We start from the raw sequence: 17,067 nt of genomic DNA, 5'->3' as shown, positions 1-17,067 counted from the left end.
AGGCATTACCATTCAGGACATAGGCATGGGCAAGGACTTCATGTCTAAAACACCAAAAGCAATGGCAACAAAAGCCAAAATTGACAAATGGGATCTAATTAAACTCAAGAGCTTCTGCACAGCAAAAGAAACTACCATCAGAGTGAACAGGCAACCTACAAAATGGGAGAAAATTTTTGCAACCTACTCATCTGACAAAGGGCTAATATCCAGAATCTACAATGAACTCCAACAAATTTACAAGAAAAAAACAAACAACCCCATCAAAAAGTGGGCGAAGGACATGAACAGACACTTCTCAAAAGAAGACATTTATGCAGCCAAAAAACACATGAAAAAATGCTCACCATCACTGGCCATCAGAGAAATGCAAATCAAAACCACAATGAGATACCATCTCACACCAGTTAGAATGGCAATCATTAAAAAGTCAGGAAACAACAGGTGCTGGAGAGGATGTGGAGAAATAGGAACACTTTTACACTGTTGGTGGGACTGTAAACTAGTTCAACCCTTGTGGAAGTCAGAATGTTCATTTAAAGAGAAATGATTATGAACTGCCTGGGGTTGGTGGGTGGGGTGGTGGGGGGAGCGGTTACACTCCTAGAAAATGCTGGAAGTTTGGGGTGGGAAACTGGATATGGAAGGATGAAGACAGGAGCCAGGATAACTGGTGTGCCCTGGGGCAGGAAGTGGGGGGCAGAAAAGGAAAGAAAACACCCTGTGCTCCCTGACAAAAGAGGCTCTGTAGCTGGAAATGCTAGAGGAGGGGCCCAAGCTGCTACTGAGAGGGAAGGTGTACACCCTCTCCCCCATCAGCACCACGGGCTCTTCAGCGATCTCCACATTGCTCACCAGTGCATATGTGTGGGTGAGCAGACACTTCTGGTGAGAGCTCAAAGAGGAAGGCCACCTGGTGACATTGGGTCAGACTCATCTAACCCTCTTCATTACATGAGAAATGAAGACAGAAAACTCGTATTGAAATTCTAGGGATGAAACATAACAAAAATAATATAAGTAAGTATCACTATTGATGCTTGAAAATAAACTGGTCTATTTGTAGGAGAATAAAGAAATAAACGGTAATTTGAAAGAGACATTCTGAAGAGTTCCTATGCTTTCGTCTGTATAGGTCACAAACTCAAATATCTATAGGAGCCAAGCAAATAAAAGAAATGGGTAGCCTATAATCCCAGCACTTTGGGAGGCCAAGGCAGGCAGATCACAAGTTCAGGAGATCGAGACCATCCTGGCTAACATGGTGAAACCCCGTCTCTACTAAAAATACAAAAAACTTAGCCGGGTGTGGTGGCGGGTGCCTGTAGTCCCAGTTGTTCAGGAGGCTGATGCAGGAGAATGGCATGAACCCGGAAGGCAGAGCTCGCAGTGAGCCGAGATCGTGCCACTGCACTCCAGCCTGGGTGACAGAGCGAGACTCCATCTCAAAAAAAAAAAAAAAAAAAAAAAAAAAGAAAGAAAGAAAGAAAGAAAAAGAAATGGGTAATTCAGGCAAAGTGATGGAAACAGGAAAGGTAAAGAGTAGAGACTATGGGCCCTGTCCAAGAACATTCACATTCAAATGCAAACAATAACAACAGCCAAACATTAAAGGAGTATCATTTCAGCCTCAGTAACTTCTCTCATGCACGTTTTATAGATGAGGAAAATGAGAAAGAGTTTTAGCCATTTGCCTAAGGTAAGAAACTGGCAGAACTGGGAGCCAAATGCAGGCAGAATGATGCTGGACCTCCTGAACAGTGCCCTGGAACACAGCTCTTACTCAACCACCATCCAGGGTTTTTCAGCTCCTCAATGCAATGAAATGAAAGAGAAAGGTTAAAAGAGACAAAAACAGGAAGACAAGAGTTAATACTAAGAGAGAGGAGAGGGCCAAATAAGAGCGATAACAACTAGAGGGGGAGGGGAGCACTGAGGGGGAAAGAAACAGGAAGGCTAGGCACAGTGGTTCACCCCTGTATTCCTACCACTTTTGGAGGCTGAAATGGGAGAATCACTTGAGGCCAGGAGTTTGAAACCAGTGTGGGCAACACAGAAAGAGCTCATCTCTACAAATTAAAAAAAAATTAGCTGGGCATGGTGGCATGAACCTGTAGTCCCAGCTACTGGGGAGGATGAATAGCGGGAGGATCACTTGAGCCCAGGAGTTCAAGGCTGCAGTGAACTATGATTGCACCACTGCACTCCAGCCTGGGCCACAGACTGAGAGTGACTCAAAAAAAAAAAAAAAAAAAAATGAAAACAAAACACACACACACACAGACAAAACCCGATTAAGACTTTCTACATAACTAGACAAAGGTAGAAAGAGAATAAAGGAGGCTTAAGATGTGTGCATATATTTCAGGAAAGTGTGCCTGAGGTGGAATGTGCAGGGAGTAAGAAGTGAGGTAATGAACTTCTCTTCCCAGAGGAGAAAAAAAGATGAAGAGCTTCAGTGATGCCTCTGGCTTGGAGTAAACTATTCCTAGCCAGGATGGTGTGAGAGGGACAGGGAAGCAGGATGTGAGCAGGACACTCCTTCCAGCCCTTCTGGTCCGTGCACGGGTCAGGCCCAAGCTGGATGGCTACGTCTTGGTGGAATAGGGGTTAATTTCACAGTAACTCCAGGATCAGGGCTCAGCCGTAGCACTTACTATCTATCAGGTCTTGAGCAAGCTGCTTAGCCTCCCTGAACTTCACTTTGTTCATCTGTGAAAGGGGAAGCTCTCTTCCCAGATTTGTTGGCAAGATTAAGCATGCGGTTGGGTATGAAGTGTCTAGCACGGTGCCTGGCATGTACAAGGTCGCCATCAGGAGAAGCGGATTAATGTTGGCCAGTGCAGCCAAGGAAAGCTTCATAGCAAAAGAGGGTCCTAAAGATGGGGAGAATTTGAAGAAAAAAGAGATATGGGAATTGAGCCTGTATGTTGGGAAAAGATAGAAGCTGGGGAGACATGGCTTGAAGGTATAGAATAAACAATGAACCCAGATCTTCTGTCTGTAAGAACCATGGTGGAAACGTCCCCCAATTAAAGTGAATAGCAGGAATAGTCAAGAAAAGTGTTCAATGTGTAGAGGCATCAAATTGTGGGCAGGCTTGGAAGTTTTGCTCAAAAAGCATATCTCCATGCTGAAAATGCCTTGGAGGCAATTGACCCAGTAACTGAACAACTAGAGTCTAGACTGAGAAGGTAATAAAGGAAAGAGAGAAGGGGCCAGCTGAGAGGCACTAGGAAGAACAAACTAGCCTGTGCTGGGGGATCAGCATTCCTAGGAAAGAGAGGGAAGCCCATCTCTTCCTCCTTAGGATGGAGCCATTAGCAGAGAGGGGTGGGTTCAGTGAGTGGAATAGCAGACATTTGGGGACCGCTTACACTAATGTTCTTAACATATACGCTGAACATTTACTTGTTGGTGGACAAGAATAAAAACTGATCCTCTATTAATAAGAAAATGTATGCCTCCTTCTTTATGTTTAAAAATAAGGGATTATTGATTGATTGCATACATTACTATCCAAGCCAGGCATCTTAACTGTTTAAAATTTAGATAAGAAGATAAGTCATTATCATGGCATGCATTTTTCAATTTTAAAATCGGCTGAAAATACCTCATAGTGACAGTTGACCATTGGCTGGTATATGCCTGTGGCTGTAGGGTATAGCACATTACCTCACTCCTTGGAGACTGGCCAACCCTGATGAGCATGCTTTAAAACAGTTTTTAATTGAAGGAAGGAGACTTCTATGAGAAAGGAGAAATTCCTCTTTCCCTATTCATTTTAGGAGTTGCCAGTGGAGCTCTGAGTTAACTGGTACTTTATTTCCAACAACAGAACTGGAGTCCCCAGAGAGCTGTCCTATAGACCTGGGTTTGGTTAGACCCCACCCTGCTCCTCAGAAGACACACTCCTTAAATCCTGGCCACCCTCTGTTTGCTTAAGTGATAGCTTCAAAAAGAGGCAGGATTGTCTCAGATGCTGTCAAAATATTCCACTATTCAAATGTCTGTCCTCTGCTTCCAGAACTGTGGTTCTTAAACCCCAGCTCTTTGGATATTAACCTGAATTCTGACCTAGAACTTTCTTTCTGTTCCATATCCCTAGCCTGTTTGTTTGTTTGTTTTTTAGACAGAGACTCACTCTGTTGCCCAGGCTGGAGTGCAGTGGTGTGTTCTCGGCTCACTGCAACCTCTGCCTCCCAGGTTCAAGTGATTCTCCTGCCTCAGGCTCCCAAGTAGCTCAGATTACAGGCATGTGCCACCACTTCTGGTTATTTTTGTGTGTGTGTGCAAATATTTTTAATAGAGATGGGTTTTCACCATGTTGGCCAGGCTGGTCTCGAACTCCTGACCTCAAGTGATCTGCCTGCTTCAGCCTCTCAAAGTGCTGGAATTACAGGCATGAACCACCATGCCTGGCCCCTGGGTAGAGTTTCTGCTTTGGATCTTGACCTCAATTCCATGAACTGAACCAATATTTTGCCAGCTTGCCATATTTTTTATTTGCGGGCAATTGTATAGCACTAAAATTTTGTGTCCCTTTTGAAAGCAGCCTGATATGGTGGGTAAAAAGATGTACTGTAGTGGGGAAGACCTGGATTGAAATTATAGCATAGGCTAGGACTTAGGGCAAATTATTTAGCTTCTCTGAGTTGCAGCCTTCTCAACCATAAAGAAGGAATGTTTGTAAAGGATTCCTTTTCTTTCACTCCTCATTCATTTCCCTCATTCATCTATTGAATACTCCCTATTTGCCAAGCTGTGCTAAGCACAGGGGCAGGGCAAGAGGGTAGTGAGTAAGAGGTAAATAAAACACCATCCTGTCCTTGGTGAGTTTGTGGTTGAGTAGAGGAAGACAGGCATGTAACAAATTAATACAGTCGAGTGGTACTAGTGCCATGAAGCTTTATGGCAGTGTTGTTAAGCAGACTGCCTGGCTCTAAATCCTGGCTCTACTAATTATTAGTTTGGTAATCCAGTGAAACCTTACTTAACCACTCTGTGCCTCAGTTTCCTCACCTGTAAAATGGGGATAATATAGTTATTATGAGGACTTAATTAGTTAACACAAGCAAACTTCTCAGTGCCAGGCATATAGTAAGCATTCCATACATGTTAATACAGTCATTCCTCAGTATCCATGGGACATTGGTTCCAGGACCCCCTCAGATACCCAAATCCTTATATAAAATGGCTATTTGCAAAAATCCACACACATCCTCTTGTATAGTATAAATCATCTCTAGATTACTTATAATACCCAATACAATGCAAATGTTATGTAAATAGTTATGTTGCATTGTTTTATTTGTATTTTTTTTATTGTGAATTGTTATTTTTTCCCACGAATATTTTCTATTCATGATTGCTTGAATCCGAGGATGCATAACAGAGGGTCAACTGTACTATTACAATGGTGGAGAAGCATGGAGTATGATGGGAGCACGAAGGAAGCAGTGGCCAATTCTATTGCTGAGAAGGCTAAACATGGGCTTCATTGAGATGGTGTCACTTGGGCTTAGTTTTGCAGGAAGTTTGGGAGTTTTTAGGTGAACAAAAGCAGCGTGGGCATTTCAGACATAGGAGACTGCATGAGCAACGAGATGGGACAGATGTGAGCAAGTAAACAGCCTGGGACTGGCAGAGCCCCACAGTCTGCATAGAGGTTACAGGGGACGGTGCAAGGCAGGAGGACAAAGCCTGCTGGAAGAGGACATTATGTGCCATCATGAGGGTTCAGCCCCTATCTTAGGAGCGCTGGTTAGAAACCATGCTATGTAACTTCTGTTTGCATGTTCCCCTTCCCCAAGACCCATACTCCTCCCTTCTCCACCTGCTCCAAGCTCTGGATGCTGGAGGCTGGCCTGTAAACAGCGTACCACAGTCTCCCCTATCCTCATCCAAAGGCCAGCACTAACCCAGGTTCAAAAGGAGGAAGCAGAGGGAGAAGGAGTATTTCTTTTACTCTGTACTTTCCTGCCACTTGCTGCAGGCTAGATGCCTCTTTCCACTAATTTCACATCTGGCCAAGCAGCCCTCTTTCATTGCACAAGTAACTGCTCCCTCCCCTTCCCCCTTCAGGCCCTTTGCTGCTAGCCCTGGGGTGTTGCTCAGGCCTCATTTGTGTCCCACATCCTGCCACACTTTTGTAAATATCACCAGCATTAAACTCTCTTCATACTGTCCAGTTTGATGTGCCATGTGTATCCTGCCTTGAACCTGACTTATTTAAAGGAAACAAAAACTCTGGCTTTTAACAAGGAATGAACGAGATGATCAGATTTGCATTATGAAGAGGTCTTTCTGGCTCCTGGGTGGAGGATGTTTGGGGGCAGCAAGAGTAAAGGCAGAGCTTTTAATGGTGCTTTCTGAACCAGGAATCCTGGTTAAATACGTAGATTCCAGGGGCCCCACCTCCAAAGACTCTGATTCAGTCAGCTAGAAATAGGGTCCCCAAATCTCTATATTTAAATAAGGAGTCCTTGTGATTATGACAGAATCTCATGGTTGTCCGTGTCACTAACCAGTATGTTGGGAAGATCCAGCAGAGATCAAGAAGAAGGAGAGAATATCTGAGGTAACAGGGTCTGGTCCTAGAGGACCTGAGGGTTGGGGAGGAAAATCAGAAGCAGAGATGGGGGTTTTGTTTTGAAGAGGCCAAGGGACACCTTTTCCTTTAAAGATGAACAAAGAAAGCAAAGTGAGTGTAAAAAGGAAGTTGAAGGAATTCACACCTTGTAACCTCGATTCCCCCTGGAAATAGGAGGCAAAGTTATATATGGAGACGGAATAGGAAGGCAAAGGTGCGAATAGCTGGAGTGATGCAGGTTTGGAATACCATTGTGGGTATGGGATAAAGAGTGACTACAAGGGACATTTTAGGACTGCTTGGTGGAGCTGAGATAACAGACCATGAAATTGTGTGTCATCCAAAAGTTTAGTTTTGTCATTTCTCTCCAGCAGTACTTAGCAGTCTATATCTAGAAGTGGAGAAGTCAGTATTGGATTGATCCCAGTCAGGAAGTTGCAGAGCAGGTGTAATGGAAAGACAAGGGGCCCAGGATGTTGAAATCACACGCAAGCATGGGAATAGCTGCATTAAAATGTGAGGTGAGCGTCCAAGGAATGCTGTCCTTGGTCCTGAACTAACGCACAGAAGGGCATGGCCACTTCACTGTGAAGTTGGGAGTGAGTTGGTACATGTTCCCCTGCCTTTCCATTAATACCTCCACCATACCAGAGTTAGAGTCTCAAAAGATCGTGCTCCAAGCCCCATAACACTGTGAATCGTGTGACTATACGTCTTGTAGTCTGGGCAGCATCATTTGTTGAAGGATACAATTCCAACAGCCACAAATATTATTTAAGGAATTAATTGAATAAATATTAACTGAGAGCTATCTATGTGCCAAGTATTGTGCCTGGTGCAAGGGATGGAACAATGAAAAAGACACAGAAAGCTAATTCACAAGCTAAATCTTTTATTTGCTTTTGTTAGAGAATATCAGAGGGGCCCATTCACCCTTCCCCTTTCCTCTCCAATTCCTTTTATCCTTTAGCTGCTGCAGAACACTCTTCTGCAAAATGACCTCCGCAAAGTTTGCTGTCTCCACATAGATCTTTGTGATTTTTGTGCCTCTTCTCCTCCCCCTGAGAGTATAGATTGTTCTATAGATGAACTTAGCTTCTCTCTCTCAGCTAGCTAAAATACTGCCTCTTTAAAGAGAGGACACTGACAAAGCAAACACAGACTTATCTTTTACAGGTTAAAGGAGGGGGAAAGGCTATAAACACGGCAATTTTTGTGCCTTAATGGCTATCTAGAAAGTCTTCCCCAAGCAGAGAGGTTGGCCACCTCACTGACTCTGTCAAATGACCATGGGACATTCCGCCAAATAACTTGAGGCTGAGATACCATTTCTGGAATTATTCCAAGGTCCCTGCTGCCCTCTAACAGCCAATGGTCCTACTCCTCCCTGACGCTGTGGGTTGACCTTATCTTTTCTGGCAGAGTGTCAATTTCCAATTAATATTGAAAACATTAATTAAAGGCCTTTGACAGGCCCTGAACAAAATAGTGGAGACACAGAGATAATTAAGGACAACTGCTGTATCCAGAGATTTCATAATTTCATGGGGGTAGGCAAATATGATGCAATAAGCCTCATGCCTGCGATCTGACTAAAGTACAACAGAGTGAGGCCTGTAGAATTCATGATGAGAATCCATGGGTCATGTCTTTCTCACCCAGGAAGAAATAAAAGCAGCAACAGCACAAGGTTTTGCACATAGCACATAAGGCCAAGAGAAGATTGGCCATGATTCTGGGTCTAAGCTTGGAAAACAAGGTTTAAGTTTCTCCATAGAGCAAGTGTCAGACATGAGCTGTGGCCCCAGAGCCAAGAGGTCAAAGGAAGGAAAAGGAATAAATGGTATCACCAATCCAGTGCAATCCAAGAGTCTGGGACCAGATTGGTGGATAGTTGAAACAAAGACAATCAGGTTCCAGTGACCAGGGAAGACAAAGGTCCAGAATCCAGGACAGGTGAAGGCAGGAGTTGGGTGAGAAGCTGGGGTGGGAAATAAAAATATGGGGAGTCAGGCTTAGGTGATGTGAGAGCCAGAGACAATAAAAATAGGAGGAGGTAGACACAAGCTAACAGAGGAAAAACAGATAGTTTCCCTAAGGAGCAAGTGAGAAACAGAGGCTAGGACTAAACCTGGTGCCAAATACTCTTGAGTTTAGAACAAAGAATGAGAAAAAGTCTTTGGCTCATACCCTAAGAAAGCAGTCACACAATAAAACATCAATAAACCTGAACTCCCACCCCAGTTATTGCTTAGGGCTCTGCCAGGAAAAGGTGGGACACAGCTGAAAAAGGGCTTAGGCTACTCTGTTTCTTACTGCACAGGGACTCTGAATGCTCCCTGACCTTCAACAAGCACAGCCTTGTAATGAACAATTCATGCAACCCAAGTTCTGTACTCAGCACTTTTACTGCATTTGTTTATTTAATCTTATCAGATCCACATGGTAAAGATTATTGTCCTCATTTTCAGATGAAAGCTCAGAGAGGTCAAACTTGCCCAGGATCACCTAGCAGCAAGGTGACGAGGCTGGGACCTGAAACCCAGCTTTGCCTTTGTAAGGCTCATGCTTTTTTATTTATTTATTTTTTTTGAGACAGAGTCTCACTCTGTCACCCAGGCTGAAGTGCAGTGGTACAATCTCAGCTCACTGCAACCTCCACCTCCTGGGATCAAGTGATTCTCCCACCTCAGCCTCCTGAGTAGTTGGGACTACAGTGTGCACCACTATGCCCAGCTAATTTTTTGTAGAGATGGGGTTTTGCCATGTTGCCTGGGCTGGTCTTGAAATCCTGGGCTCAAGTGATCCACCTACCTCAGCCTCCCAAAGTGCTAGAATTACAAGCCTGGGCCACCACATCAGGACAAAGCTCATGCTCTTAATTGTCCAACTAGCCCGACTTATTATGACTAATTTGTTTCCAAACTCACCATTGTGATCACTCTGAGTTGAAGACAAGACAAAGAGCTTTTACAGGGATAGAAATATATAATGTGTAAAAACATGAAGGGCAAAAATCCTTGTACACGGTGGACAGCCATGATGTTAAGAAATATCAAGGTTAACAAAATGAGTACTGAAGCCCCTAGGCCTGACCCCAGTCCACCTCTCAGTACCCTCACCCGCTCCCCCTACTCCTGCTCCTGCGTGTCTGGTCCTTTTTCAGCCCCTTCAATGTGTACCATGCTCCTTCACTCCTCAGGGCCTTTGTACATGCAACATGCTCTGCCTGAAACACTCTTTCCTCTTCCTCCTTCTCCACCCTCCTTGACTTTAACTAATTACTATTGGCTCCCAAGTACAGATTTGAACCTCATCCCTAACAAAAGCCCTCACTGGCTACCCTCATCGCCCATAGGTTAGGCCGCATAAATCCCTGCACTTTTTTCTTCAAACACTTGTCACAACTGTAATTAATTTATGTATGTAACATATCTTCCCCTCACTAAATGGCATGCTCCAAGAGAAGAACCACATCGTGTTTGCCACTGTACTCCCAGTGGCAAGCCACACCTAGCATCTCTATAGATGTCTATTCAGTGAATCAATAAATAAGGACAATAAAATGTACTTAGGATAGGCAAAAAGAAGTGTGGCAGTTGCTAAAACCTTTTAGGAAGAATCAATTATTCACTCACTCATTTATTCTGTTCACGTGGCACATATTAGAATGCCTACTATGTGCCAGGCTCTGTTGTCAATATTCCATCTAGGATGGTGGAAACGAGACGTGGCAATGCGATAGCAAGGGCCTTGGAAGATGACAGGAACATCCCATGAGAGTCAGGGGGAAGGTGGCAGTTCAATCATCCACTCTCACGGCACAGAGCGATAAGAAAGTAAAATTCCCCCCTTTCCCATAGAAGAAGGTGGGACTTCCACTTGGGAAGACAGCAGAGTATGTGATGTCTTCAGTTAAAAACAAAACCACCATAAAGGAAAAGAGTAGGAAGGAGAGTGGTGAGTGAGGCAGAAGTACACAGAGCTTGCGCACAGCATAGGAGGTGTTCTAAAGAATGGGAAGAAGAGGCATTAGGAAGGGAGCATGTGGGAGAGGAGTCCAGGTGGGAAAGGATTGGGGATTGGGTCAAAGACATCAGGAAGGGAGGCTTGGACGTGGAGACCAGTGGAGAGTTGAGAAAGCAATGGAAGGTGGGTGCCAGTGGGCAAAGAGAGGAGATGAAAGGATGTGAGAACAGCAGGGAAGATGGAACTTAGCTAGGGATCTGCTAATAGAATCACATGTTTTTAATGAAGTTCAGAGGTACAGATTAAAGAGTCCCATTATGATTCATGTACTTTCCCGGAACCTGATGTGTTGCCAAGATCTGCTATAGAACACCATGGTCTGGAGGGTGAACTCAGAAAGACAACAGCTGATTATGTTGTTCAGTGGCAAGCACACAAATCTGGGAACAATATTCCAGCAATGGAAGGTGGAGATAAGCCCCCAAAAGATATTACTCTCAGATTTTCCAACATTCTGCTTGAGGGCTAATTGTGTTATCTCTGAAATCTAAAAACAAACAAACAAACAAAAAAAACAACAACAAGAAACCAATAACTAACACTTACTGAGTGTTTAATATATACCAGACATGGTGTGAATTATGAAGCGCTCTGCAAATTCTCATTTAATTCTCACATAAGTCCAATAAAATAGGCACAAAAAGTCTAAACATTTGAGCTGGGCAGAGTGGAGTGCAACTGCAGTCCCAGCTACTTGGGAGACTGAGGCAGGAGGATTGCTTGAGCCCAGGAGTTTGAGCCTGTAGTGCACTCTGATCACATCTGTGAATAGCCATTGCACTCCAATCTGGGCAACATCATGAGATCCCATCTCCAAAAATGAAAAAAGAATAAGGAAGAAGTTTAACCATTTAACAAATATAAAGACTAAGAAGTTAGGTAACTGTGTGAAGTCAGCTCACAAATAAGAGAGCTAAGACAGAAATTCAGGCCATCTGAGTCCAGTACCAATGCTTTTAACCACCAAGCTATCAAAATAATAGTAGCTAACTCATATCTAGTGCTTACTATGTACATCAAGTAGTGTTCTTAACATTATACATTTATTAATTCTTTTAATCCTTATAACTCTGAGATAGATACTGCTATTCTGCCATTTTAAAGATTTGGAAACTGAGACACAAATAGGTCAAGAAACTTTCCCAACGGCACATAGTTGGAAGAGGTCAAGCCTGGATTCAATCTCAGGCAGTTTGGCTCAGGAGTTTTTGGTCTAATTCGGGTTGCTGACTCCTCCCATGAGCTGTCCCTCCAAATTGTGTCATGAGAGGCATGTAACAGCAAAAACTAGTTTTTGCACTTGAGCTTTCAGTGTGCTACAATTTAAATACATTGGATAAAACTTTCACTTCCTTACTTGCCTGAACAAAAAGTAGACAGAAAATCCTAAGGATTAACTTCTTTTTTTTTTTTTTAATTCCTTTTTTAGTAAAGACAAGGTTGCACTATGCTGCCCAGGCTGGTCTTGAACTCCTGGCCTGACAAGTCATCCTCTCGCCTCAGCCTCCTAAAGTATTGGGACTACAGGCATGAGCCATGCCTAGACAGTGGGTTATCTTCTTGATCATGTAAGTATAAAACTCAGTTTCTCTTTGGCTAATGGTATGCACATCATAAGAAAGTCTGGCTATTGTTTGGTGTAATGTTAATGAAAAGCCATCAGGGAGCTTCTCATTTGTCCTGGACAGCTTCCTTAAGGGCCTAGCCCTTAGTACATTTCAGTCCCCATCCACAGATTCATAGTATGGGTTTGCTATTGTCTTTTCCATTTCCATGGACTCCTGGAGAACTGTCATTTGATCACCTGCTTCAGCTAATCTTTATATCTCCAATAGAAGAGTTTCAGTTGCAGTACATCCTGTTATAATCTTCTTACACAACTGGTTTCCTGAGCTCTGTCTAAGTGAGAGGGAAGTTTTGTGGAAAGTTCGCTCTGATCAGGAAGAGACAAAATACAACAAAAAAACAGGTTTTGCTTGAAACCTGACATGCTGAGCATCCAGTGCCCTTGCCCCACAGTTTCCTCCTCACTGAACCCCTGGGAGGCAGTACAGTACCTGCTTAGTCTCAGTACAGAGACTAAGAAATGCTGAAAGGTTTCATAGTTAAATAAGGGCAGGCTGGGCGTGGTGGCTCATACCTGTAATCCCAGCATTTTGGGAGGCCGAGGCAGGCGAATGATCGCTTGAGCCCAGGAGTTCGAGACCAGGCTGGGCAACACGGCAAAACCCCATCACTACAAAAAATACAAAAATTATCTGGGTGTGGTGACACGCGCCTGTAGTCCCAGCTACTTGGGAAGATGAGGTAGGAGGACTGCTTGAGCCTGGGAGGTTGAGGCTGCAGTGAGCTTTGATCACACCACCGCACTCTAGCCTGAGTGACAGAGTGAGACTCTGTCTCAAGAAAAAAAAAAGTTAAATAATGGCAGAAAAAATATCTAAGTCCAGTAATTGTGCCTGGGTTCATGCTAACATTAATGTATCACAGCTGCAAAAAATATTTCCTACTTTGCAATCAGAGAGTCTAGGAGTTCAATATAAATTCACTAATCCTTGCAATTTTCTTGTAAGGCAAGCCACAAGAGTACTCATTCAAGGCACAGGGAAGTAAAGTCTTGCCAGGCTCACAAAACTAAGAAACAGACATTTACGGCAAGCTAATCATGTTTCCCACACTCTCTTTTATTTTTCATACCTTTATTCTTTTCTATATAAATTAAAATTTCTAACCAGTTCTATCAGTTGTAGGCCTCACATAATTCCATTTCCAATAATAATAAAAATAGTATTCCTAATGTATTGAATACTTACTTGGTACCAAGAACTGTGTGCCTTTAGTACAGTATCCACATATCACCTCACTGAAGTCTTAGAACACATAATGAAATAAGTAGCATGAGTATCTCCATTACACAGCTTAAAAGGCAGAAGCTTAGACAAAAAAAATAACTTGACCAAGACCAGCACGTAGCAAGCCTTAATTAAAAGCCACACTGCCTCCCACATCACCTAATCCTGACCTACATACCACATGCCATCAAAATCATGCAAGTTAAAGATCTGTCCATGTGGATATTGTTTTCAGCTGCCTTTTTAAGACAGCAAGCAAAAAACACAAATAACACTTCCATTATAATTTGATATAATTGAAGAGTGTACCAAATTTAATCAAACCCAGGTACCTTCTTCAAAAGCCCAATAGAAACTAACAAACAGAAGCCACCAAGGAGCAAGCAAGACATGAACTGCTAGAAAAGCAGTATAAATGTCAGATGTTTTGAAACACTAATAAATTTACCCTCAAACAAGGCAGAAGTTATGTTAAATGGAGTACAGAGGTACCTGCCCAGTGCAATAGTGCATGAGTAAATAAGATTAGCATGTAACACACGTATTTCTGATATGCAAAGCAACTGTGATTTTCTCAGTCCCACTTCCCATGTGCTTGCCTGGCCAGCTCCACTTGTCTGCCTCATTGCCCCTCCAGATCTCAATACATCTAGTAAAATTTAGAGGTAAAACTTTCACTTCACCTCTAAATCACTATTTCTGCACACACACCCCCTCCCCGTATCACCAATTGTACCATGTCCCTCATCTGAGATCTCCACCCTGGTGTTCCCACTGGTTCTTCCTCTCCCTCAACAATCAGACCTTATGAGTCATCATGTTCCAATAACTCTTCCTCTACATTTCTCTAGATATCAACCTGGCACTGTCCATCTCTTCCCACCATGTTGTTGTCAAGGCCTCAGTCCCAGTTTTTGTGGCAATTCTCTCTTCTGACCCATCTGTGCACTACAGCCTGAGGAATTGGTCTAAACCATACCTTTCATAATGTTATTCCTATCCTCATGAATGAACAAGGGCTGCCATTTAGCCCCACGTCATTCAAGGCTCTCAACTCTTTCCTTTCCACATGTCTAGTTTTCTCCTTCTCCATCATGACTGTGTCTATCTAGTCAAACTTCTTTTCTCCTTTTTCCTTGCACATTACCACCAACTTTGTGGGTCTGACATATAGGAATATACACCTGACTCTGTTATTTAGACAGATCATCACAAACTGTATGCCCATAGGTACATGTGTTTACGCTATGTGACTATGCAAAAATTCATGAGTAAAGATTCTCATGATCCAATTGCTCCTGAGAGGTCCAGCAGATGATTTTTATTTTTTGGTTTTGCTATGGTTTTCATTATTATTTTATTTTTGGCAAGGTTGTGTTTATGAGAACTTTTTCCTCTATACTTTTATAATAAAGTAAATGACAGAATCCCATAATGTTACAACTGAGGCTTTAAAATGTGTAATTAATTCCCCATCACCATTTTACCAGGGTGAATTAGCATCCTAGACAGTTTAGGTGATTTGCTCTAGGACACCAGAACCCAGGACTTTGAGCTCTTAATCATCACCCAGCGTTTAGATGACCCACTCAACTCTGCTTAACCTGACCAATGAAGGGAGGGAGATGCATAAGTCAGCATTGCCCACAGCATGCTCATTCCATGGTCAAGGAAAACTTGCTCTACTAACTGAAACAAATTTTTTACTGAAGAACTTTTCATATGCCTATGACTTTTCAGAGGGGTGTGGAAATGTGATGTTTCTCAAACTTGATTATCATGGAATGCTTTGCTCAAGAAAATACTTTGCAGGGCTAGAGTTCCACAGAACACACTTGCGAAAGGTTGTTATCATTATTGGTATCTCTGCTGTTGACATTTCTAATTCCAGAGACAGGCACAAGCCTGAAAGGGGATGAGAGAAAGACTGCACACTGCTCCCCCAAAATATACATGCCAATAACAATAAGAGCTAATGTTTATGGAGCACTTGACAATTTAAAAAAGTATTTCAACATGCAGTAACAAGCAAAAGAAAAGTTAACTCTCCATTAAAAAAATGTCTCTTTGACATTGTTAATTGTAGGAGTTCCCCTGAAGGACCACCAATTCAGTTAAGGTTGGGTTTCTACTGCAAAAAGATGGCCACATAGCTAACAAACTGAAAATATTATACCTAGAAGGTTCTTAAAACTAATCTAGTTCACTGGTTCTCAAATGTCAAGCCTGCAGAGCATAGATATTCAACTACTAAAGGTGAATAGAATAAAAGTGTGTCTTTTCCTAATTCACAGAAAAAGAACATAACTTAATGAATAGAAAGTAGGAGAAGGAAATGAACCCTGCCAACAATGAGTGAGCTTGGAAGAAGATCCCAGCCCCAAGTGAGAACTGCAACCCCAGCTGACACCTTGATTTTAGCCCCGAGCAAAGATTACAGCCACGCCATGCCAGATTTCTGTTCTACAGAAACTGAGATGATAAATTTCTATTGTTTAAAGCCACTGCTCTTGAGGTCATTTGTTATGCAGCAATAGAACTAATACATATAAGTTTTTGTTAAGTTCTCTTTAGAAAAATTAGCAAAGGACACAGTTTTGTGGAAGTATAGGTTGGTAATTCTTCTGAGAGAAAAGTGTGGCATCAAAGTATCAAGGATATTAAATATGTCTATACCCTTTGGCCCCATAACTCCACCTCTACATACTTACTCTAAAGAAATAGACATGCATACAAATGTCATTGTATCATTGTTTATAATAATAATGTAAAATGTCCAAAATTAGGAAAACAATTAATTTGCTTGTGTAACCAGTGGAGTGTAGGTCAGCTATTAAAAATATTTTCATAATCTGTTATGAGCATTTTAAGGAAAATAAATTTTTTTGAAGAAAATTTAAGACATATATAAATAATCATGATATTACAGTAGATGAAAAAACTGCCTATGAAAATGAAAAAGTGCAACCATTTTTTAAAAATTGTTTGGTAATTTCTCAGAATATTAAACATGGAATTACCAAATGACCCAGCATTTCTATTCCTAGATATATATAACCAGAAGAATTGAAAACATATATCCACACAAAAATTTGCATATGAATGTTCACAGAAGCACTATTCCTAATATCCAAAAGGTGGAAACAATCCAAATGTCTATCACCTGATGAATGGATACATAAAAAGTGGTATATCCACACAACGGGGTAGTATTCAGTCATAAAAAGTAGTGAAGTACTAACATATGCTGTAACATGATGAACCTTAGAAACATTACACTAAGTGAAAAACGCCCGTCACAAAAGGCCAAACATTGTGTGATTCCATATATGAAATGCCCAGAATAGGGAAATCCATAAAGACAAAAAGCAGATTACTAGTTACCAGGGACTGGCGGGTGGGGGGAAAGGAGAGGATGGGGGTGACTGCTAATGGGTATGCAGTTTCTCTTTGGTGTGATGAAAATATTCTAAAATTAATTACGATTATGATTGTACAACTCCATGAATATGCTAAATTAAATCATTGAATTGTATACTTTAAAAGGGGTGAATTTTATATTATGTGAGTTATCTCACTAATGTCATTATTTTT

At 42.1% G+C, this 17,067-nt stretch overlaps 1 protein-coding gene and 1 long non-coding RNA gene across 19 annotated transcripts in view; one reads left to right on the top strand and one right to left on the bottom strand.

Annotated features, from left to right (window-relative positions):
• The window catches only part of LOC129048324 (uncharacterized), a 42,126-nt gene extending 26,148 nt beyond the window's left edge, over positions 1 to 15,978 (top strand). The window contains exons 3-4 of one of the 2 annotated variants that reach the window (XR_008510563.1): positions 12,051 to 12,189; positions 15,768 to 15,978. This is a non-coding gene — a long non-coding RNA (uncharacterized LOC129048324). The remainder of the gene's footprint in view (positions 1 to 12,050; positions 12,190 to 15,767) is intronic. The other variant, XR_008510562.1, reaches the window with a different exon arrangement.
• Positions 1 to 17,067, bottom strand: part of PLCE1 (phospholipase C epsilon 1) — a 444,022-nt gene that overhangs the window by 261,275 nt on the left and 165,680 nt on the right. The gene's annotated exons all lie outside the window — the stretch shown is intronic.

Source organism: Pongo abelii, chromosome 8 (genome assembly GCF_028885655.2).
Source record: "Pongo abelii isolate AG06213 chromosome 8, NHGRI_mPonAbe1-v2.0_pri, whole genome shotgun sequence".
In the NCBI taxonomy this organism is placed as follows: domain Eukaryota; kingdom Metazoa; phylum Chordata; class Mammalia; order Primates; family Hominidae; genus Pongo; species Pongo abelii.
This window is presented reverse-complemented; position numbering and strand designations above follow the sequence as displayed.